A 24,422-nucleotide genomic window follows, 5' to 3' on the forward strand; every position below is an offset into this window, starting at 1 on the left:
AGCGGTCCCCGCACCGCGATGAAGAGTGGCCCCCGCTTGCCGCAACTGGAGAAAGCCCTCGCACGAACCGAAGACCCAACACAGCCAAAAATAAATAAATAAATAAATAAATAAATAAATAAATAAATAAGAAAATCCTTTAAAAAAAAAAAAAAAAACAAGTAAAAGGAAAGATTAAATAAAACAAATGGCTAATAAGTTATGAAAATTTCATCTACATTGGCAAAGGAAATCAAATTGAGATATCATCTTTCATCAATAAAATTTGAGTTGTTTTTTAAATAAGATGTTAGTTATTAGTGCTGTTCCAGTCCTCCTCCTTCCTAGACTCACAGTAGAATTGCACTTCACTGCCCTGTTTCAACTTAGTTCTGGCTACATGACTTGCTTTAGCCACTAAAATGTACATAAACATGATATGAGATATTATTAGGCATAAGGTTTAGGAATCAGTACACAACTGGAAGACCTACCCACTGCTGCAGTGATTATGGAAGGAAATAACCAGATGGAGCTCTGATCAGGATGGTTCACTAAATGACTCCAAAGAGAGAGAGAAGACCCCCTGCTGATATGTGTTAGACATGTAGCACGAGCAAAAAATAAACTTTGTTGTATTAAACCACTGAGATTTGGGGGATTGTTACTATACCATAATCTACAGCTATACTGATAGCTACAAATTATAATGTAATATAATAACATAATTATAGTAATATAATGATACAATATAATGGGCATCTTTGCACATACCACTATTGTGGTAGTGTAAATATGTAAAGTCTTTCTGGAAAGCAATTTTGCAATACACAAGAGCTTTAAAAAGTTCGAACCCTTTGACCTAGTAACTTCTCTCTCGAAACTCTGTCCTAAATAATAAAAAATCCAAAGATGTATATCATAGCACATTTATGACTGTAAAGAACTGGAAATAAACTAAAAGTCCATGGCCCAATTCAACATTCATGACACCATCAAGAAGCTTATAATTCAATAGAAAACATAGTTCAGGTACATACAAAAAAAGTAAAAAGTAAATATCCCAAAAGGTGCAACAAACAAAATGTTATAGAAATTCCAAAGAGTAAAATGTCAAGGGAAATGTTTAGGTAAGGTTTTGGGAAAGCCTTTGATAAGAAAAGGGGGCATTCCAGGAAGTGGAAATGGAATGAACAAAGGTACAAAAGGCGCAATTTGTTACAGCAAGGATTCTCACCATCTTTTTGTTTCCCTAGATCTGGCTCTAGCCAAGTGATAGCATACAGAATGTCCTTAATTTCTAAAGTAACTGGGCTACCCACAATATGAAATAAGTAAAAAGAAAAACACAGATGTAATATGCTGGTTAAGGTAATCAGTATTCAAAAAGTAGACAGTCTACACCTTCTTAAGTTTTCCGATAGCCTTTGTGAACAACAACAAAAATACAACACACCTGCAAAACCAAATGTAAATTCTGTGCATTTAAGGCTGACTGTTATTTTCATAACATTAAGCATATCAAAAGAGCTGAAAGTTTTCAAGTTTTTATTATTTTAGCTTCCTTTCTACTGAGTAATTTTATTCTATGGACAGCAAACTTTGCTATTCAGCTCACTCCATACCTAGGGCCTAGTAGATGCTATCTAAATACTTGTTGAATTAATATTGGAATTTAATATACATTTCACAGAAAATACTCCTCATTTCTAATTATTCAGAGTAATGGGAAGTAGAAAGAAAATAAGTAACATTAACTGAAAATGCTGTAAAAAATGAAGCCATAAAAGAACTTAAACCATTATTTCAAAACACTCCTTGAAGCAAATAATCTGTTTACCAGTAACTCAAGCCTTTATTGTAGCCTTTGTTGTTACGCTACACACATACACCATCAAGACAGTCATTTTTACTAAATATAGCTTGAGGGAAAAAAATCACATAATTTGATACCTAGAAAAATGCCAGTAGTTCACCTTTGTATTCCACACAATTCCTAGCACATAGTGGGTGCTTTCAAATCATTCATTGAGTTGAACAGTCACAGAGAAAATGTTTATTCTGCTGTCCATATGAGTTCATTATATTTCAAAGGTGTGAGTCATCAACTCTGACAATAAAAGTAGAACTTACACCACTACAAATCCTTGACATATCTTAAGAGCTCTCAGAAATGAGAAGAAATATCCATAGACATGTTCCTTAAGTTACACAAGTATAAGAAGATACAGCATTTTCACTGTAGATTTGCTCTATTTAGATGGCTCTGAATTGAATTATTCAAGCATATACAAATACAACATTGAAGGGGTCCACATACTTGCTCCTGACAGTCTGGAAACAAAAGCTGCTATTCAGATAAAAGATGATAGGCAACAGGAATCTGACAGGCCAGTAATTTACTTCCTTTTCCACAAGTTTGAATTTGTAGGCCTCCACAGTTATTAAGCAAAATTAGTTTCATGATGTCAGCCAAAAAGCCTCATGGGCAACAGTTTTATGTCATTAAAAAAGAAAAACCACCATCCTCAATCTGCTTGAATTTGTGTTTGCTCATTAGAAGCCTCTCAGTGAATCAGAAGAGAAGTTTTTTCATTGCACTCTTGCTCTATCGATCTTTAGTATAGCCCTGAACTGTAACAAATTCCTATTCTAGCTTCTTGCCCTACACCTAAAATAATTTAGATATAGTTAAAGAAACTAAGTATCAAACAGTCTAGCAGCTCTTTACCAAAAATGGAGCAATTTCAAAGATACAAATGTGGTCTTAATATATATTTATTCAGCTTAAAAAATCAAAAGTCAGAGAAAGACATCTTCATCTTCCATCTCTCCTATTTGTTCATGTCTGAATCCACCATGCTCTTTCACACTCCTTTGCCTTTGCAAATGCTATTTTCCCCTCAGCTTGGTTAGAAACTCCTCCTCAAATCTGACTATGGCAAATTTCTAGTCACCATAGAAGTCTTTACTAGTTTTCCCCCAAAAGGCTCATGCAAACCTTCCCCTATGTACTGTCTATACACTTTCATTAAGTACTTCTCAAACTGGGTAGTAACTCTGACTCTACAGTCAGAGAACTGAACACCTCTTGGCAGAGCTAACATTCAGCTGGTACACACCAGTACAGCCTTAAGGGTTGTGCTGAAATACTTCCGTAATATGGTCTGGCAAACAGTCACTGCCCCAAACTTCACCAGCTCTAAGGTACCTGCTGATGGCCCAGTCTTCCCACCATCATCACCACCACCACCATGCCAACTCAACAACAAAAGCAGCAAAGCCTGATGCAGTATAAAGAATGCAGGGGTCCTTCAAGACCCTGAATCCAGTGCTATGGCCATCTTGATTGGCTGGTGTCTGTGTTGTAGTGACTGACAAATACTCTGAATATCATTCCTGCCTCTTTGCACCCAAAGCCTAGCATATGGTAGACCTTTAATGAACTGTTTTTTATCAAAATAATGAATGAATTAATACCAGCTCTACTCAATGACCCAAGGCCAATGGGTATGCTGTCAAGATTATGCAGACAGTGATCAGACTGGCAAGAAAAATCCAGGTCCTTAAGTGCAAGACAGGAAAAGTGGTCAAGTCTGCCTATTTTCTATGCTTGTCTTCAGCCTCTGATAAAATAAATGCTTAATTTGACAATGTGGGCAAAAATCTTCAATGTGATACTTTACAGAGCATATGATTCAAGGTTTGTTTTTTTTTTTTACATTATTAAGCAAAGTTTAAAAACAAAGTTCTTATAAAAACCATACTCCCTATAAAAATACCACAGTGATCACTGAACTCTAATCAGTGTCTTGAACATGAAGACAGGTATCACTAAGGAAGAACACAAGTAATTAATTCAAATGGAGAGGAAAAGGCAAGAATAAGAAGAGTCAGTTAATTATGAATCACATGTTTAATTACAGATTTTGCCAGGGGTTTCAGATACTTCTAATTAGTTTTACTTGGTATATTAATTATAAATAGAACACCATGAGAGAATTTTCTAATCACAGGAATTTACTGAGTATGTAAAATCAGATTTTAAGTTATCATCTTTCTAATTTAATAATTAAATGTTCAATAATGCATGATAGGACTTCCCTCGTGGCACAGTGGTTAAGAATCCGCCTGCCAATGCAGGGGACACGGGTTCGAGCCCTGGTCCGGGAAGATCCCACATGCCGTGGATCAACTAAGCCCGTGTGCCACAACTACTGAGCCTGTGCTCTGAAGCCTGCAAGCCACAACTACTGAGCCCGCGTGCCACAACTACTGAAGCCCACGTGCCTAGAGCCTGTGCTCCACAACAAGAGAAACCACCACAGTGAGAAGCCTGCACACCACAACGAAGAGTATCCCCCACTCAACACAACTAGAGAAAGCCTGAGCACAGCAACAAAGACCCAATACAGCCAAAAATAAATAAATAAATTTATTTAAAAAAAAAAATGCTTGATAATTTTTTGAAAGTCATCAATAAAATACACAGCACATTAAAGTCAAGCTACTCAGAACACTACTAAGGTAGTGACAGAATCTTTAAAAAATCCATAAGGTAGAAGATGTATAGCTGAAAGAAGGATGAATATGGAGCTTTAATAAGAATTCTGAACTTACAAGTGGTGATATACTGATCATTTTAGGCCACTTACTTTCTAGTAGGAAAATCATCTTTCAGTCATCCTACAGGGAGTTTCAGAGAGTTATAAAATTTAAGTATTATAAAAATCATGATGCAAGGAAGAATAATAGCAACATTTTCTACAAGAGAAGCTTAATTATCTAATTTCACATTGTCCCATTAATATCAATCTTTAGTAAAACAAGGCTGCTCAACATACATAGCTGCTAATGAAAAATTCTAGGAGGTAACAAAATTTCAAACAAAAAGCATCATATAATATTTAGAACAAATCGAGGAAAACCAGCCTGAATTTTTTTTGGTAGTTATTAAATTAGAAACAAGAGAAGAGAAAACAATACTATAATGATTTTAATGTTAATAAATGCTTTTAAAGTCTCACTAATCCTAATTTGAAACAACCATGTAAATTATCTTGGCTATTAGCACAACCATATGAATTTAAACAGCAACTGTATACAATGACTATGTTAAATAATAGTAACAGTAGCTACCACTATTGAGTAACTATATACTATACCAGATAGAATGCAAGGTGCTTTACATAGTTCAAATATCAAAGAGATAAGAGAAAATCAATTATTAAGTAACAATTGTTTGTTCCTCGAAGACAGGCATTCCCCTACTATTACAAATGGCAAATGGATAGGTGTGTTGCTGGAAACCCTGGAACACCATGTTCACCAACCTAAGACTATCTACCTCCAATCACACAACCTTCTATGAGGTACTTATGCCTTAGGTAACTTTAGATTGAAAGATGTTTGCCAAAGGAAAAAAAGTTTTATTTAGACAATACAAATTAACAATATGACTTGTTTTATTAGGTCAGACTCAATTCCCCAGCACATCCCAAGCTTTCCTCTCCCCATTCACAGAGAATATTACAGAGATTCTAAGGAACTCAAATAGACCAATAAATAAATAAATGAATAAATAAATAATTTTTTAAATGGTACTATGGATTTTTAAATTAAGGGAATAACATAATGAAAATCGTGTTTTAAGAAGATTAGGGAAAGGGGGGATAAATTGGGAGATTGGGAATGACATATACACACTACTACATATAAAATAGAAAACTAATAAGGACCTACTGTATAGCACAAGGAACTCTACTCAATACTCCGTAATGGCCTATATGGGGAAAGAATTTTAAAAAGAGTGGATATATGTAGATATATAACTTTGTTGTACACCTGAAACTAATACAACATTGTAAATCAACTATACTCCAACAACAATTTTTTAAAAAAAGAAGATTAATAACATGACAAAACAATCTGGGACTGCAGCTGGGAGATAATGGAAGCAAGTAGACCAACTCAACATGAGATGATAACTGGTCCATACAGAATAAGACAATGGCTAATGGAATAGTAAAGAAGAGCTGAACCTGACATTACCAACAAATTTCACCTTTCTATTACAAGTTCAGTTCATCCTGGGAATAAGGTAGATGCAAATTATTATTTTCTTAATTTGTCTGATAGAAGAAAGGGAACTTTAAGAGTTCACTTGTGAGGTCTTAAGGTCTTCATTTTCTACCCAGGTTACGGAGTGCCTGAAATTCAACCACCAGGAAATCATCCTTTTCAATTACAACGTCCTATTGTCCTGGCATTTTCTGCCAAAATACCCTATAGGAATAATTTCAGAAGTACTCATTTAACCATCATTGATGGAAATTAGCTTGCTTGCCTGCCTTCTCCATGAGCACCCACCTCCATCCCCACCCCCATCTTCATAAACAGGACCAGGACAGAAACAAGGGTCCAAGAACCTAATTTTATCTGACCTGGATGTGAGACTAAAAGAGACTAGATGCTCTGCCAAAATTAGTAATGAAATCAGAATCAGAGCCAAGAGTTTTAAACTCCTAATCTCAGAGCTTTAAGATAAACTCATATTTTCTCTGCCATTGGATATAATAAAAATTTTTTAAAACTTCCTAATGTAATAATAACAAAAAAAAAATCACAGAGCTTTCAAACTAGGCTCCATCCTCCTTTGCTGTTATTGCTGTTTTAACACATTAGTGGGGCAAGAGCTAATAAATCAAACAGGATGTGAATCTAAGCTTCCTTCAGGGGCTCCCTGCCACAGTCAAGGCAAAGTTCTGACACTATTGCCTGGTAAATAAGGTCCTTAGTATTTAAAACCCAACAATCCTTTTCAACCTCATCCTTCACCACACCACTTTCCACTTCCTCATTTATCACCATATCTACTGAATGAATACAGATCTCCAGTGTTCAACGTCTTCTCATACCTCCATGCCTTAGCTCATTCCACTTTTCTTCATAGAACACTCTTTTCCCCTGCTGGCATGGCTACATTGAGCTCCTGCTCTCTCTTAGAAATAATTTCTTGACATGCCTCCTCTTGGACCCTGAAACACACTCCTCCCCTAACCCACACCAAGTCTGAAATAGGCTCCCTCCTTTATGCACATCTCTACCAAACTTCTCAGAGGGTATTTCAATTCCCAAATTAGTGAATTAGTTTCGTACACTATAGGTACTAAAATAATCATTAGTTCCCAGTGCTGTGTTCTTTCTACATAACAGTATTCAATCTACTCCATCACGATGTACATCTGAGGTTTCTTCCCCTTCTTTTTGTATTTTGGTTTGCTGTCTAAGAATCCTCAGTATATTTCCTATTAACTCGACAGGTTTAAGCACATTTAGAATGTGGTTATTAGCTTCTTAAAAGAGAATCCAACTGAAATTAAATACAAATGGAAGTTTTTCCATTATAAGGCTTGATGGGTCAATCTGACCAAAAAAGGAACTTTTATGAATATTCATAATCTTGCTAAAAAAAAAGAACTTCACTTAAAATGTTCTCTGTATCTATTTGGAAAATGTATTCATACAACAGCTTCTGAATGATCAAAAAGGTGAAATATCAAACCAGTTTATGTCATTATTTTAAATAGAGAATGATATCCACACTGCAATAGGAAATATCTGCCTTCAGAAAAAACATCAGAGTTAAAACTTGCAACACCCAATTCCATGTTCCTTTGATCTTTTTAGGTAGGATAATTGTTAAAGGATACATCAAAATCTGACAACCACACTCTTCAGAACCCTGTTCAAAACTTTCCTACTAGGGTACCAAAATGTTCATTGCAGCTCTATTTACAATAGCCAGGACATGGAAGCAACCTAAGTGTCCATCAACAGAGGAATGGATAAAGAAGATGTGGCACATATATACAATGGAATATTACTCAGCCATAAAAAGGAACGAAATTGAGTTATTTGTAGTGAGGTGGATGAACTTAGAGTCTGTCATACAGAGTGAAGGAAGTCAGAAAGAGAAAAACAAATACCGTATGCTAACACATATATATGGAATCTAAAAAAAAAAATATATATGTTCATGAAGAACCTAGGGGCAAGACGAAAATAAAGATGCAGACCTACTAGAGAATGGACTTGAGGATATGGGGAGGGGGAATGGTAAGCTGGGACAAAGTGAGAGAGTTGCATGGACATATATACACTACCAAACATAAAATAGATAGCTAGTGGGAAGCAGCCACATAGCACAGGGAGATCAGCTCAGTGCTTTGTGACCACCTAGAGGGGTGGGATAGGGAGGGTGGGAGGGAGGGAGACACAAGAGGGAAGAGATATGGGGACATATGTATATGTATAACTGATTCACTCTGTTATAAAGCAGAAACTAACTCACCATTGTAAAGCAATTATACTCCAATAAAGATGATAAAAAAAAAAACAACTTTCCTACTAGGGATTCAAACTAGGGCTGCATGACACCCCAATGCCAATAGTGTAAAACAAACAAATAGCAGCTTCAAACAAAACACCACCCAAAACTACACCCAGCTATAGCCTGAAATTGGTGACAAACCCCAAGTCTGTTGCAACCCCATATTCAAAACAGTTTCTATAATAATACTAGGTTGAGAGCTTTTACTAAATCAATGGTTCTAATAAAACCACAAAATGTAATCTAAGATAAAATACTCATATGGGTGTTGCTTTGCTTTTCAGAATGACTTTGGTTAATCTATTTAACCTATTCTGTCTATATATTAAGGTCTAAAATGTAGTAGTTGTAAAGTTACTATTTTAAAATGTTTTCTAAGCCACTTGGTACACCTTAAGTCCATTACTCTTGTTCTAAAACAGAATTACTACTCACTGAAGGGAACATACTTAGAATTAAACTTTTAAAAATACAGATCACGAATAAGAATATTAGTCAACTTGAATCAGAAGGTTAAACTCTAACAAAATGATTTATTACCATACCTCAAAAATAAAGCTATGTTACTGAACTCATTCTAATTGTAATAAGATGGAATTTCCTTTATTTACTTGAGGGGGATATAGAATGTAGAAAATAAATTAGGTACTCTAAAGATCAGAGTGAAAGAAAATACAACCTAACTAGATTTGAAATTTAGTACCAAACACACACACACACACAAAAAAAAAACAAGCTCACAAAGTATTATATTTTTGCCCTCTCCTTCACTCTTCCCTGCTGCCAGTTGCCTGTTTCAGATGTTCTCGTGCAGAGGAAATAGCAACAATGCCATTTTCCTTCCAAATGCAATCAGGTTTTGGCAAACTTAAGTCAGTATGTCAGTTAAAAATAGAAACTCAACTCAAAATGTGTTTGGCAAATATCTACTTAAGTATTGAGTAGTTCTCCTCTCTTGAATGGTATTGAATTTTCCATTTATCATTTTTAAATGTACAAATAAAACTAAAAACCTGCACATGTAGCTGAACAAGTAATAGCTTCCAAATTAATAATATATTATGCAAGACTCTTTTATAAGCGTTCACTGAGAGCAAAATTATGCCATTTTGGAAAGAGAATTCCTGTGAGATTGGTCCTTAGTAGTCATGATATTTCAAAACACTGCTTTTGTTTTTATATAAACACTATTGTGACTCCTTTATAAGTTGGCAGCCAACTTTGCCAGAAGCTTAAACAACTGTTTTCATCAAATAAGTGTCTTCACTGGACCCTCCACCAGATCCATTCAAGAGTATTAAAATAGGTCCACATAAATAAAGTTTTATTGAAACATAGTCACACCCATATGGTTATGTGTTGCTATGGCTACTTGTGCTCTACAAAGGCAGAGTTGAGTAGAGACAACATGAGTTGTGACAGAGATCATATGGCCCACAAAACCTAAAATATTTACTCTCTAGCCCTTTACAGAAAAAAATTACCTATACCAGAACTTTTTCAAAATAAACTGGATAAAATTATCTCACCATTATCTCCACTGTTCACCTGTCTATGTAATGAAAGTGACAGAGTACTTACAGAACTTCTTAAATGCAATTCACTCTTTAATATTTATACTACTAGGAACCCATGTATAAGATACTGTTCTGAAATACTGAACAAAGCAGAGTTGACTCAGCAACTCAGATGAAGCTAAAATCTTCTCAGACTCAAAATGCAAAACGTCTACACCCAGCACCACCCTAATTACTATTACTCAGCATTAAGTATGGTATTGTCATAGGAGGTTCAGTAATGACAGAAGCCTATTTGTGTGCCATTATTTCTGTTAAAGGATTTTCAAGGGACAAAAAACAAAAATGGCGGGCTTCCCTGCTGGCGCAGTGGTTGAGAATCTGCCTGCCAATGCACGGGACACAGGTTCAAGCCCTGGGCTGGGAAGATCCCACATGCAGCGGAGCAACTAGGCCCGTGAGCCACAACTACTGAGCCTGCGCGTCTGGAGCCTGTGCTCCGCAACAAGAGAGGCCACAACAGTGAGAGGCCCGTGCACCGCGGTGAAGAGTGGCCCCCCCTCGCCACAACTAGAGAAAGCCCTCGCACAGAAACGAAGACCCAACACAGCCAAAAATTAATTAATTAATTAATTAATTTTTAAAAAAAGGTCAACCCCAGAGTAGCGTTGCAAATAACTGTTTAGTGTCAGCAAGAAAAAAAAAAAATCAAAAAAAAAACCAACAAAAATGGCTATAGGTAGTTAAAACAAATGCAATTTAAAGTTTTGTAAATACAGAATAATCGGTGTTAAATTTTCAATGATGCTGTTTCACTGTAAAGCCGTTTTTAAGTTTTCAAATGAAAAATCCAAGATCTAAACCCCAGATTAAAATGTCAGATACCTAGATATTCAAAAAATATCTGGTGAATAAAGGGAGAGCTATATGGATGCTCAGGTTATTACCTTCACTGCAATTATTTTTGTATGTTACAATTTTCACTCTCCTCAGTTAAGGATAGACCTAGCAAAGGAGTCTTTTCTAATCCAGCCCAGATATTCCCCAAGACCATTGTCAAACAAAGCCTATATGGGACTGGGTGCTGATACTGCCTCAGTCTGCAGAGGAGATGGACAAAAAAAAAAACACAACACATTGTACGAAAACAATTCACAGAAAACCCTGAGGCCTGAAAGACACATCATTTTTTCCTGGTGATAGAAGAGGCATTCAGACGCTATCTGGGCCTTTGGTCTCACCAACTGCCTCCTTAAGTCAAAGCCCAGAGAGTAATTAACAGCATTTAGAATTTCCAAAAGACTGGGCTTAGAGAAGTATATATAAATAAGGAAGGAGCCTGGGTTTTGGAATGAGTCAGAAAGACCTACTAGTTTCATGACTCTAGCACCTATTTCCTATGTGATGCAAGTTATTTAACCTCTCTGAGCCTCCGTCTCTTCATGAGGATAATGATGGTACTACTTTCATAGGATTATTATGATGATTAAAGGAGATATTGTAGGAGCGCCTGAACCCTGGAATGTAAAAATAATTAATACACAGTGGCACCTAAGTATATATAGAACCATAGGCCAGGCATATATTCATTCCTCAGCAAACCTATTAGGTAGGTACTGTCATTAAAACTTGCTCAAAGTCACAAAATGAGCAAGGGGCAGAGCCAGATGTGGGGCAGAGCCAGATGTGGGCCAGGAAGTACAGCTCCAGTGTCCATGCTCTTAACTATATGTCATTATACTGCAGTTATTATTAGAATGAGCATCCCAGATATTCATAAGAATGGCTCTATGTAAAACAAAGTGTTTGAAGCCCTTCTACGTCAACATTTGAATTACAATAGATTTCTAGTTTGGGAACAATCCTGCTCTGTTGCTAAAATGCTGTTGGTAGCACAAAGCTAATACTATGGTCAAAGTTCAGTATCTGTTTAGGTCATGTAACTTCAGACAGAGAAAAAAAATTTCCAAAACTCCAGAACATTTAGGCTGGCTTTTTTTTTTTTTTTTTTTTTTGCCGGCGTGGAAAGGTGGGCAAGGCACCAAGCCCCCCACCTGCCTCTTTTTTTTTTTAATTAATTAATTAATTTATTTATTTATTTATTTTGACTGTGTTGGGTCCTCGTTTCTGTGTGAGGGCTTTCTTCAGTTGCGGCAAGCGGGGGCCACTCTTCATCGCGGTGCGCGGGCCTCTCACTATCGCGGCCTCTCTTGTTGCGGAGCACAGGCTCCAGACACGCAGGCTCAGTAGTTGTGGCTCATGGGCCCAGGTGCTCCGCGGCATGTGGGATCTTCCCAGACCAGGCCTCGAACCCGTGTCCCCTGCATTAGCAGGCAGATTCTCAACCACTGCGCCACCACCAGGGAAGCCCCCTAGGCTGGCTTTGAGAGACCAGAAAAGGCTATGGAACAAACACCTCCTCTCCAAGAAAACACCTCAAAAGTGACTTGAGTGGCACCACAAAAATCAGAGACTCAGAGCTGGAAGGGTCCTCAGTTTAATTCTTATACTACAGAGTGGAAATCGAAGCCAAGAGAGAAGTGTGGCTTCCCTCATGTCCTACAGCTAGTTATCCATCATGTCAGACAACTTTTCCACTACACCACTCTGTCTAGATTCCTACTGAACTGCAAACTCAGTGCCTCATTAATGTAATACCTCAACTGAAAAGTCATGTATAGTTTGTTGCACAACATAAATACACTGGAAATCAGTGATGGGGAAGGAGTCTTTTACCAACAATCTTTAAAGAATCTATCTGAATGAGACATAGTCAACTTGTTGACTCTGAATAAACTGCAGACATATAAATTAGTAAACATTCCTAATGCCCTTCTGACTGTTGCTGTGTTCTCAACATAGACCAAGCCTCCAACAAAAATTATCTCCTCCTTTTTAGTATTCCCAACAAGAAAATTGCCATTAAGGCCCAATTATATTCCTGGTAATCTTTTCTACAAAAACACTGCCCCCTTAAATTAATAAATTATAAAACTCATTCTTCTTGAAAACAAAAATACATCAACACTTTTAAAATAAAATGATCATATACTTTACCATTCTCTCAGATAACCCAGGTGTAAACATAATTAGCTTGCTCCAAAAATAATTCTGTAAGGTAGAAATTCCCTCATAGTAAGCTGCACATATTTGTCTTCAAACATATCTTACCTTTGGTTTAAGGCAAAACAGATGAATTTGTTGTTCAAATTCAAAACAATCACATAAGGAAAGTGATTTTATTACTGTTAACAGCTGATGTTTTCAACTCCTCTTATGCCACCCCTGACTAACGCCAATGCCTATGGTCTCCTCCTTCAGCAGAACTGAAACTTACAGTTCCGATAGGGAGCTAACTCTCCAGGGACATACTCTAGCCGCAGAACTAAGGTGAAATAACTAAGGCAAAAAAAGAAAGGCACTATCCAGAAAGATTTCTTTCAAAAATTACTTGGAGAGCCTTATGGGAATTCTTGAAAAACAAGAAACAACTATCTTTTCCTCTATAGAGAAAAAAGGAAAAAATTCAACTAGTAGTGATGAACAGAAAGGGACAAACAATACATTCCAAAGGAAGAACTATGAGACTTGGCAAGATACCAAGATGAGGAGCTGATGAATCAAAAGTGACCTCAGTATTTGGGTGCCTGGGCAGCCATATAGATGAGAACCTCCCTGACAAACTCAGAAGCCAGAAAAGAGCTTGTTGATGGGGAAGGGAGGTCAGGCCAGTTTATCCCCTGTAAGTGAATGTTAGGAAGTGGGTTATATTTAGTACATCTTTAGTATATGCAGCTGGATATAGGTAAGTTGAAGATGCATAATTTGAACGTCTTGCTGGGGTTTAAACACATGAAAATGTTAAATAAGGAAGGTGGGCCTCTTAGGTAAAAGCTAAAGCCTCAGAGTGACAGATATGATGTGCTTAATATACAGGTAATGAAATTCAGTTCTGAACCCTTAGGGTATTACAAATATCTCCTCAGAGTTGAAGTAGTTATTCAGCGTTTACCTCCTTGCCCCCTGCTTAAAACAAATTCCAAATAAAAAACAGAAGGCCTCACAATGGAATCTCATTTCTAGAAAGATATAATTTGACACTATGGCAACAAACTCCAGAATGCTTATCTGAATCTTCTCTCCCTGAATCAAATAATGTTTGCAATTAGCCTTCTCTGAACCATATCTACATTAAACCCCCACTTAGCCCATATATCTTTATCTCGATACACCTTATCTAGATCACTTTTCTATTAAATATACATAACATTTCTATTTCTACATTTTCCTTTCCACTGATAATATTATTTTCACCCTCTGCTCTAGATATATATTTAACTTTTAATTCTGTATCTCCAAGTTAAAATGTGACACTATCAAAAAAAAAAAAATCCTCTATCATACAGGACAACTGCCTTCTAAGAATTGTTTCAATTCCAGAAGCGCTTCAATGATATTTTCAGCTTCCTATCTTTTATAGTTGATCCACAATATCAACTTAACCTTCTTCACACTTCCTTTCCACCTATTTTCTTTCTTTTACCTATTCTCTTTATTTAGCCATACCATTTATAAGTTTCTCTAGGAAAAATTTTGACCCTAATTTTTGGGATTCAACTTTCTAATTTTGGAGGAAGAAAAAAATCTGTGGAGTGAATCAACTCTGTCTCGCTAAACAGCTGTGCAATCTTAGACAAATTGTTTAACCTTTCTCCATTTTCTCATTTGTAAATGGGAGATGATACCACGCATCATGCAGGGATGTTTTTCAAATTAAAGGAAAAGAAATGTAACAAATCTAGGATGATAAGTGGTAAACAGTATTTAATAAACTGGTGGTTATACATAAAAAATTTGTGTGTTATAATCAAAGTAATTATCTCATAGGCCATTACAGAACTTTGCTACCAAAAGCACTGCATGTACTTCCTAGTTCTGGCCTCACTTCAAGGACAAAATACAAATAACATTACTGCAATTTTAATGGAGAAGCCATCAAAGGGAGTGTGTAATGGAGATCAGGGCTACAACATTTGGGTAGAAAGAAGGTGGAATACAGGACCAGGAAAGCCAACTCTCAGGGTTTACTGTGTTCCACAATTCCTATATGTACACCCTTGAAGGCAGTAAAATCTTGACTGCAAAAGAAAGGTTCCAGTACATGTCAAGCAGAGAGCAGCTACATTTCATTTAGTTTCCCAATTCCAAGCAGAAATGAGGATTAGTGCGAGTTTGCCTTTCACTGCTGATTTGAAACATGGAAAAACAATGACCACAGTGATGATGTTGACAGATATATTAACTCTGTAACTAATATTTGAGACTTACTACATGCCAGTATGCACACTATGCTAAGTGTTTTGTATTCATCATTAACTCTCGCAACAATCCTATGAGGTGGATACTTTTATCCTGTTTAACAAACAAAAGAAACAAAAAGACCCTGAAGCTTAGCAGAGCTGGGATTCAAACCCAGGTAACAGTGAAAACTTAATAACACAAGTTATGTGCTGACAGTAAGATACCTAATATTTCAGCAGTCAGAGCTATTTGGGTATCTGTGTGGGAAGTAGAGCATCATATTCACTCAACTGTATAAGCAAAAGCAGGAGAGAGGTAGAAAAAGAAAGGGCTACATCCCATAGTAGCAATTCTGGAACTTTCAAATATTAAAAATCATGACACTGTCAAATTGAGCATGGCCTGCTATGGGGATAATTAAAGCCTCCCAGATCAAAGGTTCTCTACTGTTTTCCACCTTACACATGCTGATGGATGAGGGCATTAGAAGCTGATGCTATGCGCCATCATATGCTCAAAACACCTCCATGGGCCTCCACACACCTCCACACACCTCCTGTGTGAGATTCTCAGAACATCAGCTGCACCTCTTTGCCTTCTCACCCTTTTCAGGAAAGCACATTAGAGTGAAAATGAGTTAAAATAGGTATGAATTTTCTCTGCATCAAATAAGTAAATATTAATGTTTATTGAACAGTGGTACTATATACCAGGCATGTTCTAAGCCCTTTGCCTATATTAATCCTCAAATGACATTATATATTAGGTACTATTTTATTCCCATTTTACAGATGAGGTAACTGAGATGCAAAATAAGTAACTTGCTAAAGATCACACATAAGAGAAATGACAGTGCCAAGATTCCAACAAGGAGGTCTGGCTGCAGATCCTCAGCTCTTAAAACACAAAAATAAACTGCATCTCAGCTTTGCTGGGACATAACCTAGTGGACAGGTATCCTGGGAAATTCCAGAAACTCTCTGCACCATGCCACAACTGAAAAGATAAGAACTTCTGCCTCTGTGGATACACCCAAAAGGCTGGTCTCTAAAATCTTGCACAAGGATTTTAGTTTAATGTCACTATGACCTCAGATCCCAAACCCAAGGGCCAGAAAAAGACTTCATTTAGAACCTCTCCTCTTAACCCTGGGTAAGCTGAGCAACAGGAATTTTCTGAGTAGCCCAGCAAATGATACCGGTTATGAGACAGTCCAGCCCCATCATGCTATTGCTGGACTATAAGGAATCAACAAAGCTTCACATAAATAGGAACACAACCCCTTGCTCTGAAAAGATCTATGCATTAAAGATTCACTCAGTCTTCTGGGTAGGGTTGTTCACATATTGTCCAGGCACTATGTTAAGTGCTGGAATATAGAGGTCCTACACTCATGGAGCTTCTATTCTAGTGTCACAGAAATGTGGGTCTATATGGACCCTATATTTGAAGTCCCTATAAAGGTCGACTCCAAATACAAGAGGAAAGGGTGCTGGCACCATCCTAAATTCAGGGTGGAAAAAAGATGTGAGGAAAGGGGGCTCTATTACTCTGAATCGCATGAATGCTGGAATCTTTTCAACTACAACTTGGAACACCAGGCCAAACTACTGCACTGCTGCCAAAGCTGCTGCCAACTTGAAATGAAAAGCAATATAGTTGGATGGCACTGTTTCTACCTCAGGCTGAGATAACAGTGCCCACCTGCAAGTACCTGAAGGGAGAAAGAGAAAGGACAAAGACATAGAAGCTTGGATTGTTTTTCTCTTTTTAGAACCTCCTCCCAAAATAGGGAAAAGAAATCGCTAGCAGAGGATCCTAAATTCTGCCATATCTTGACAATGTTAATATCAGTGTTCAAACTAATACAAGGAAAAAGGATAACAAACAACATCAAAGAAATGATAATGGGAGACAAGTTCTTTTTCCAATAGCAGGTGGAAGCTGACGCCAGACATGGCTTATAGTCTTTGCTCTGACAGAGCAGTTCATACACAAGAAATTGAAAGAGGGAGGAGAGAACACCACACACATACTAGAAACTGGTTATTCACCTGTAGGTTCTCCTTAAGTAATAATGCCGGAATGTAAAACATGATGAAGTGTTAAAGATACTTTAAACTCCAGGCCTACAGACTGTCTCAATCTCAGAATGGCCAAACTGACAGCAAATCACAAAATTCTGGTTCGGCATATATCCCTACACTTGCACTTTGTATTCCCCTCTGGGCACTGAGATGCAGGAAGGCCAAGAAGGCACTTCATTCATTTTCTTGAACCCCAGCATCTACCACCAGCCCTGTTACAAGGCAGGCACTCAAAAAGTGCTTTTTTCTGAGCTGAACTAAAAACAGCAATCATCCTCAATAGGGAAATAATTAAAATAGGAACCACTGGTGGGAGACACACCAAAAACTACTCATCATGATTGTTCGTTTTGAATGGTTTGGCCAAAGTTTACCTAAGTAAATGTAAGTTAGGTAATAACTTAGATATGCTAATCCACCTGAAAAAAAGAGAAACAGTACTTATAAAAGAAAGTAAAGCATAGCAGGAGAGCAAAATAACTCAAATTTCTGATAATTTATCAAACAGCTTAGGTGCTCAGCATGATAGCTGTGTTAATACCAATGCAATTCAAGGCCAATCTCTGCAGCCTTAACTGCTGGGTTATTTTCAACTCATGGCTCAAAGACTGACATGCTTCATATATATGGCATTTATGCACTCATTCACTCATTCATACATCTTCATGTCTTTGTCACACTAGGCACAATGGGAGGTGCAGGGGATCTAACATTGAACAGGAAAATACAGGGCTCCTACCTTCATGGATGGGCTTTCTTTCTGGTCACATTCATCAAAGAAGATCTATATAGCTTAAATATAAGCTGCTTTTATCCATTCTGTCTCACTACAGAAAAACCGTAATCATTTTTGTTCTCCCCAACTCCAAGTGGAAACTCAGTGATACAAGTGTAACTCAGTTTCAACTGCATTAAATCATATACGTAGATACCTAGGACAGTATGACAATCCAGGCATTTTAAAAAGAAGTTGAAGTAATCCAACTATGGATTAACCAATTTTTGCTTCCTCCCACAGTCCTGATAAAAAATTTAATGTGTTCTGCCTACTTAGAGAACAAAATTAAAGAAACCAAATGGTTTTCTCCATTTGCAGATTAAAAGCTCTAAGCCTGCGCACAATGGGTCTATTTCAAGAGCATCGTTTTTAATTTTTCAAAAGATGTAATAAACTTAAACTATAATAACTATGCTAAGGAATACTATGTAGCAGTTAAAGAATGACTCAGAACTATATGTAGTGACATGAAAAGATATTCTATATTGGCATAGAGGATAAAATGCAGAACAATGTATGCAACATGTTAAAAATATAGAGACAAAATAAAACTGCACACACACCTACACATGCATACAGAATAAAAGATCTGGAAAGATATCAAGCTGACTGCAGTGATTACCCCTGGGAAGCAAATAAAGAAAGAGAGAGATATGCAGGAGGAATTTGGCTCCTTTTTCTACATATTGCAGTATCATTTGATTTCTTCTGAGATATTATTCATCTATTACTTGTTTAATTAAAAAAAATTTTTAAACTGTCTCTAAAACCAGATAAACATCCAAAATTAGGTATTTGGTCCTTAACGTTCCTACAGAAAGGAACAATCTTGTCTGAATAGTCAGAATAAATGACATAGCATTTTTTTAATATAATTTTTATTTTCTGTTGGAATATAGTTGATTTACAATGTTGTATTAGTTTCAGGTATACAGCAAAGTGATTTAGTTATACATATACATATATCTATTCTTTTCCCATATAGGTTATTACAGCATACTGAGTAGAGTTTACTGTGCTATACACTAGGTCCTTGTTGATTAGGACTAGGTCCTTGACCTCCTAATTTATCCCTCTCCCCCCCTTTCCTCTTTGGTAACCATAAGTTTGTTTTCTAAGTCTGTGAGTCTGTTTCTGTTTTGTAAATAAGTTCATTTGTATCACTTTTTAGATTTCACATATAAGTGATATCATATGATATTTGTCTTTCTCTGCCTGACATACTTCACTTAGTATGATAATCTCTAGGTCCACCCATGTTGCTGCAAATGGCATTATTTCATTCTTTTTTTACGGCTGAGTAATATTCCATTACATCTTCTTTATCCATTCATCTGTCGATGGACATTTAGGTTGCTTCCATGTCTTGGCTATTGTAAATAGTGCTGCAATGAACATTGGGGTGCATGTATCTTTTTGAAGTATGGTTTCCTACGGATATATGCCCAGGAGTGGGATTGCTGGATCATGTGGTAGCTCTATTTTCAGTTTTTTAAGGAACAACTATACTGTTCTCCATAGTGGCTGTACCAATTTACATTCCCACCAACAGCATAGGAGGGTTCCCTTTTCTCCACACCTTCTCTAGCATTTGTTGTTTATAGACTTTTTTTTTTTTTTTTTTGGCCACACTGTGCGGCATGCAGGATCTTAGTTCCCCAACCAGGGATCGAACCCACACCCCCTGCAGTGGAAGCGCAGAAACTTAACCACTGGACTGCCAGGGAAGTCCCTGTAGACACTTTTTAATCATGGCCATTCTGACTGGTGTGAGGTGATGTCTCATTGTAGTTTTGATTTGCATTTCTCTAGTAATCAGCGACGCTGAGCATCTTTTCACGTGCTTCTTGGTCAACTGTATGTCTTCTTTGGAGAAATGTGACATAGCATTTAGACCCAACAAAACACATTATACAATAAGTGGCAGGAACTTGGAAAAATTAAACTCTAAAAGGAGTAGGACAGAGAAAGAAATCCTATACTACTTTCAAAATACATACTCTAAGCTACTGGAACTAGGTTAGATACTATAAAGACTGCTTTCAGATATACCCTGTAACTCATTTATTATAAATGTGCTTTACAGATTAACAGTTCACAATATCCTAAACTGCAAACTACTATCTCCAAAATAATCATCTTATAAAAATGAGCACCTCTTTCTTCTTCCCTAGAGAAAAGTTTTGCTATATATACATGCCATTTCTTTTCCTCTGAACAGTTCAATTTGCTGGCAATTCAAGTAGTGGTTCAACTATAGCACTCAACCTTAAGAATATATTGTCTTCTTATTCTCTCAATATCTTCCCAGAAATGATATCTAAGGACCGGCAATTGAAATATCAATCAGCAATTGACAGTCAATCTGCTCTAGTCATAATATAACTGTTAAGGGTATGAAAAGTACTCATGTGACTAAAATCATGTTCCTTTTCTTCTGCTTCTTTAAAAACTCAACACAAAAGTTGTAGCTCATGGCTCAACTACATTCCCAAGTCAGCTAGGAATATATTTTTTTTATTTTTCACAGATTATTATTCATTTGAACTCATCAGTCAGACACTAACATCAAAGAACCAAAACTTAATGCAGAGCATATTGTCAAATGCATGAGCTACAATTTGGTATACATTAAATGTGCCAGTTTACTGTTCTTGGGAGCTTTTGCTGATTTGGATTCAAATTTTTAAGGGCCTAATAAAAAAATTATTCAGAACTAGATTAGAATCAGCAGTTATGAAGTTAACTTCTTGTTTTAACCAATTATTATTAGTATTTTCTAAGAAGAATGAGCAGATGCAAGATACATAAGAAATGAAATTAAAGAAAAAGGACAAGATTTCAATCCTCTTTCCCTTATGCCTGAGCACAGTACCAAACAGTAAAATTCAGAATGGAATAGAAATAAGCAGAGAATTTTTCAAAACTGAATTGCCTAAAAAATGCATATCTAGCCATCAGGGGGAAAGATCAACAAGGGAAGAGAAGGAGCTAGTTCCCTTTTCCCTGCCTTAAACTAAGGTAAATCATTTCATTTCATCAATAGATCACTCATTTTTCATTTGGCCAACTGGCCTACACTGTCACTGCATATACGTTTTAGTAATATGCACTGTATTTCTTCTCATCAAAAATTTTAATATTTACTGTCATATGGAGAAAAAGAAAAAAAAATCAAGCGTGATTTGTTATCTTTCTGTTACCAAATATCCAAAGATACTCAAAGTTTTGGGGTGAAGGTGGAAGTGGGGGAATATAATGAAAACAGAAAACTATTCCAACTACTCCCAGAGAGTATCATTTAGTTAATGGTGTCCTAGTACACTGCCAACATTCAGCTGCTCCCTGAAGTTCCTCACTTACTCCCAGGAAACAACAAGGCATATGTCACACTGCACATGCTATCTCACATGGAGGTTGCTTCCTTCATTCATAATAGATAAAAGAAATATACCCTGAAAATGAAAAATATCCCTAAAAATGGGAAATATCCCTAAAAATAGGGAAACGTACCCTAAAAATGGAAAATATCCAAATTTTCAATTGCTACCGATGGCTCAGTAAGCGTGCAGTTACAGAAACTCATAACTGATGCTAGAAAAAGCTAATGTTTTCCTGAAGATCACTTTGAAATGCTGTTCTGGGTGAACATTACTTGCTCTTTCATTATGATTTTGTTTTAGTTCCACACTAAGCATTTATGAAGTGCTGCATCCCTTGTAGAAGAAAAAGATGGAGTTTCTCCCATCATTATAGAAATAAGAAAGCCATTTTTTTAAAATTATCTTTTTATTTTGTTGGCTGCATTGGGTCTTCATTGCTGCGCACGGGCTTTCTCTAGTTGCGGCGAGCAGGGGCTACTCTTCATTGCAATGTGTGGGCTTCTCATTGCAGTGGCTTCTCTTGTTGCAGAGCACGGGCTCTAGGTGCGTGGGCTTCAGTAGTTGCAGCATGCAGGCTCAGTAGTTGCGGCACGCAGGCCCTAGAGCACGCGGGCTTCAGTAGTTGCCATGCGTGGGCTCAGTAGTTGTGGCTCATGGGCTCTAGAGCGCAGGCTCAGTAGTTGTGGCCCACAGGCTTAGCTGCTCCACGGCATGTGGGATCTTCCCAGACCAGGGCTCAAACCTGTGTCTCCTGCGCTGGCAGGTGGATTCTTAACCACTGTGCCACCAGGGAAGTCCCAAGAAAGCCATTCTTATTGGAGGCATTTTCTAGTTACTAGACCATAGTCGAGTAATTTATTGTTCCTTTGCCTCCACAATTTTGGCATTCAATGAGCTTGCATTTGTGTCTCAATTAGTCTTATTTTTAAGCTGATAAAGACTGGGCACAGTAAAAACAGTCATGTCTATCTCACGATAACAAAATTTCTAACTGTATACTCTTAACAGATGTAAAGATATTTAAGTGCTAAACATCTTTTAAAATAAAATAATTATAACATATCTTAGAAATATATGTAACATTTAAAACAAAATTTGATAAATAAAATATTAATAGTATGCAAAAATACAACCACAATGGGCAATCCTATTCATTGATTGTATAGGCAAATATTAATTATTACACTTCTCATATTCCAGTAAATAACTTAAATAAGAAGAAATAGTACAAATGAAGTACAGTAAAAATAATAGCTTCCACTTGTAGGACTCTCAGTTCAGAAAGTTCTTTTATATATATCCAGCCTCTGAATTCAATATTTATAGGGTATCAGCATGTCAGACCCTATACTAAATCCTGGTGACAAAAAGATGAATAAGGTACGTCCCTTTAGCCTTTATTCATCCAATTTGGTAATCAAGATCATATTAAGAAAAAAGGGCAGGATTGGGGCACTTCCCTGGTGGCTCAGTGGTTAAGAATCCGCCTGCCATGCAGGAGACACAGGTTCAAGCCCTGGTCTGGGAAGATCCCATGCCACAGAGCAACTAAGCCCGTGCGCCACAACTACTGAGCCTGCGCTCTAGAGCCCGTGAGCCACAACTACTGAAGCCCGTGAGCCACAACTACTGAAGCCCGCGTGCCACAATTACTGAAGCTCACACGCCTAGAGCCCGTGCACCACAACAAGAGAAGCCACCGCAATGAGAAGCCAGCACACCGCAATGAAGAGTAGCCCCTGCTCACACCACAACTAGAGAAAGCCCGCACATAGCAATGAAGACCCAACGCAGCCATAAATAAATAAATAAATAGAATAGAATAGAATAGAATAAAATAAAAAAGGGCAGGATTATCTCCATCTTACAGAACAAAATAAAGCTTAGAGATGTTAAGGAATTTTTTTTGTCACATGATCACAAACTAAATTAAAGCAAAGCTTTTTCAATATTCTTCTACTTTATATTATACATTAATCCTGTACAGGATTAATAAAATTTATTTCTCCTCAGGTCTTAAACTCTTGCAAACTCTTCGTTATCCAAAATCCTTAGTATATGGATTTGATCTTACTATCTGAGAATTACTTCAAGTATTAGACCCAGTAAACCTTTGGGCACCTACAAATTTAACATTATTATGTAACATGAAGATCCGTAAGTACAGGAATATGTAATTTTATTGAGGCAACGTTTTAAAATTTCATGAGACACCCAAATGAGTACTCAGCATCCATGGTGCACCCTGGCTTTGCTATTTTCTTCTCTTTACACCCCTCTCTAGAGTACCTGCAAAGTGCTATCTTATCACATCTTATGGGGAAAATAATATACTCCAGGACAGCAGTCCCCAACCATTCTGGCACCAGGGACAGGTTTCATGGAAGACAATTTTTCCATGGATGGGTGGTGGGGGGAAGAGGGGATGGTTCCGGCGGTAATGAGAGCAATGGGGAGTGGCAGATGAAGCTTCGCTCACTCGCCCACCACTCACCTCCTGCTATGCAGCCTCGCTCCTAACAGGCCACGGACCAGTACTGGTCCGTGGCCTAGGGGTTAGGGACCCCTGCTCTAGGACTGTGCTAATACTAGCCACATGTAACTACGGAGCACTTGAAATGTGGCTAGTCCGAATTGATATGTGCTGTAAGTGGAAAATATAAACTGGAGTTTGAAGGCTTAATAAGAAAAAAAAGACCATAAAACAGCTCAATAATTTTTTATATTGAATATATGTTGCAATGATAATATTTTAGTTATACTGGACTAAATAAAATATATCATTAAAATTAATTTCACCTATTTTCTTTGTACTTTTTAAAATGTGGCTACTATAAAATTTGAAATTACATATGTAGCATACATCATTTCTATTGGACAGCGCAATTTTAAGATATGCCCAAGAGATGTGAGACATATTCTTTTAGACTATCAAGGGCCTATTCAACTAATATATCATATATCACTGCCAGTTCTCAGTCTATC

At 37.1% G+C, this 24,422-nt stretch overlaps 1 protein-coding gene across 14 annotated transcripts in view; it reads right to left on the bottom strand.

Annotated features, from left to right (window-relative positions):
- Positions 1-24,422, bottom strand: part of PEAK1 (pseudopodium enriched atypical kinase 1) — a 289,101-nt gene that overhangs the window by 237,802 nt on the left and 26,877 nt on the right. The gene's annotated exons all lie outside the window — the stretch shown is intronic.

The sequence above is a fragment of the Balaenoptera acutorostrata genome, chromosome 3, assembly GCF_949987535.1.
Source record: "Balaenoptera acutorostrata chromosome 3, mBalAcu1.1, whole genome shotgun sequence".
In the NCBI taxonomy this organism is placed as follows: domain Eukaryota; kingdom Metazoa; phylum Chordata; class Mammalia; order Artiodactyla; family Balaenopteridae; genus Balaenoptera; species Balaenoptera acutorostrata.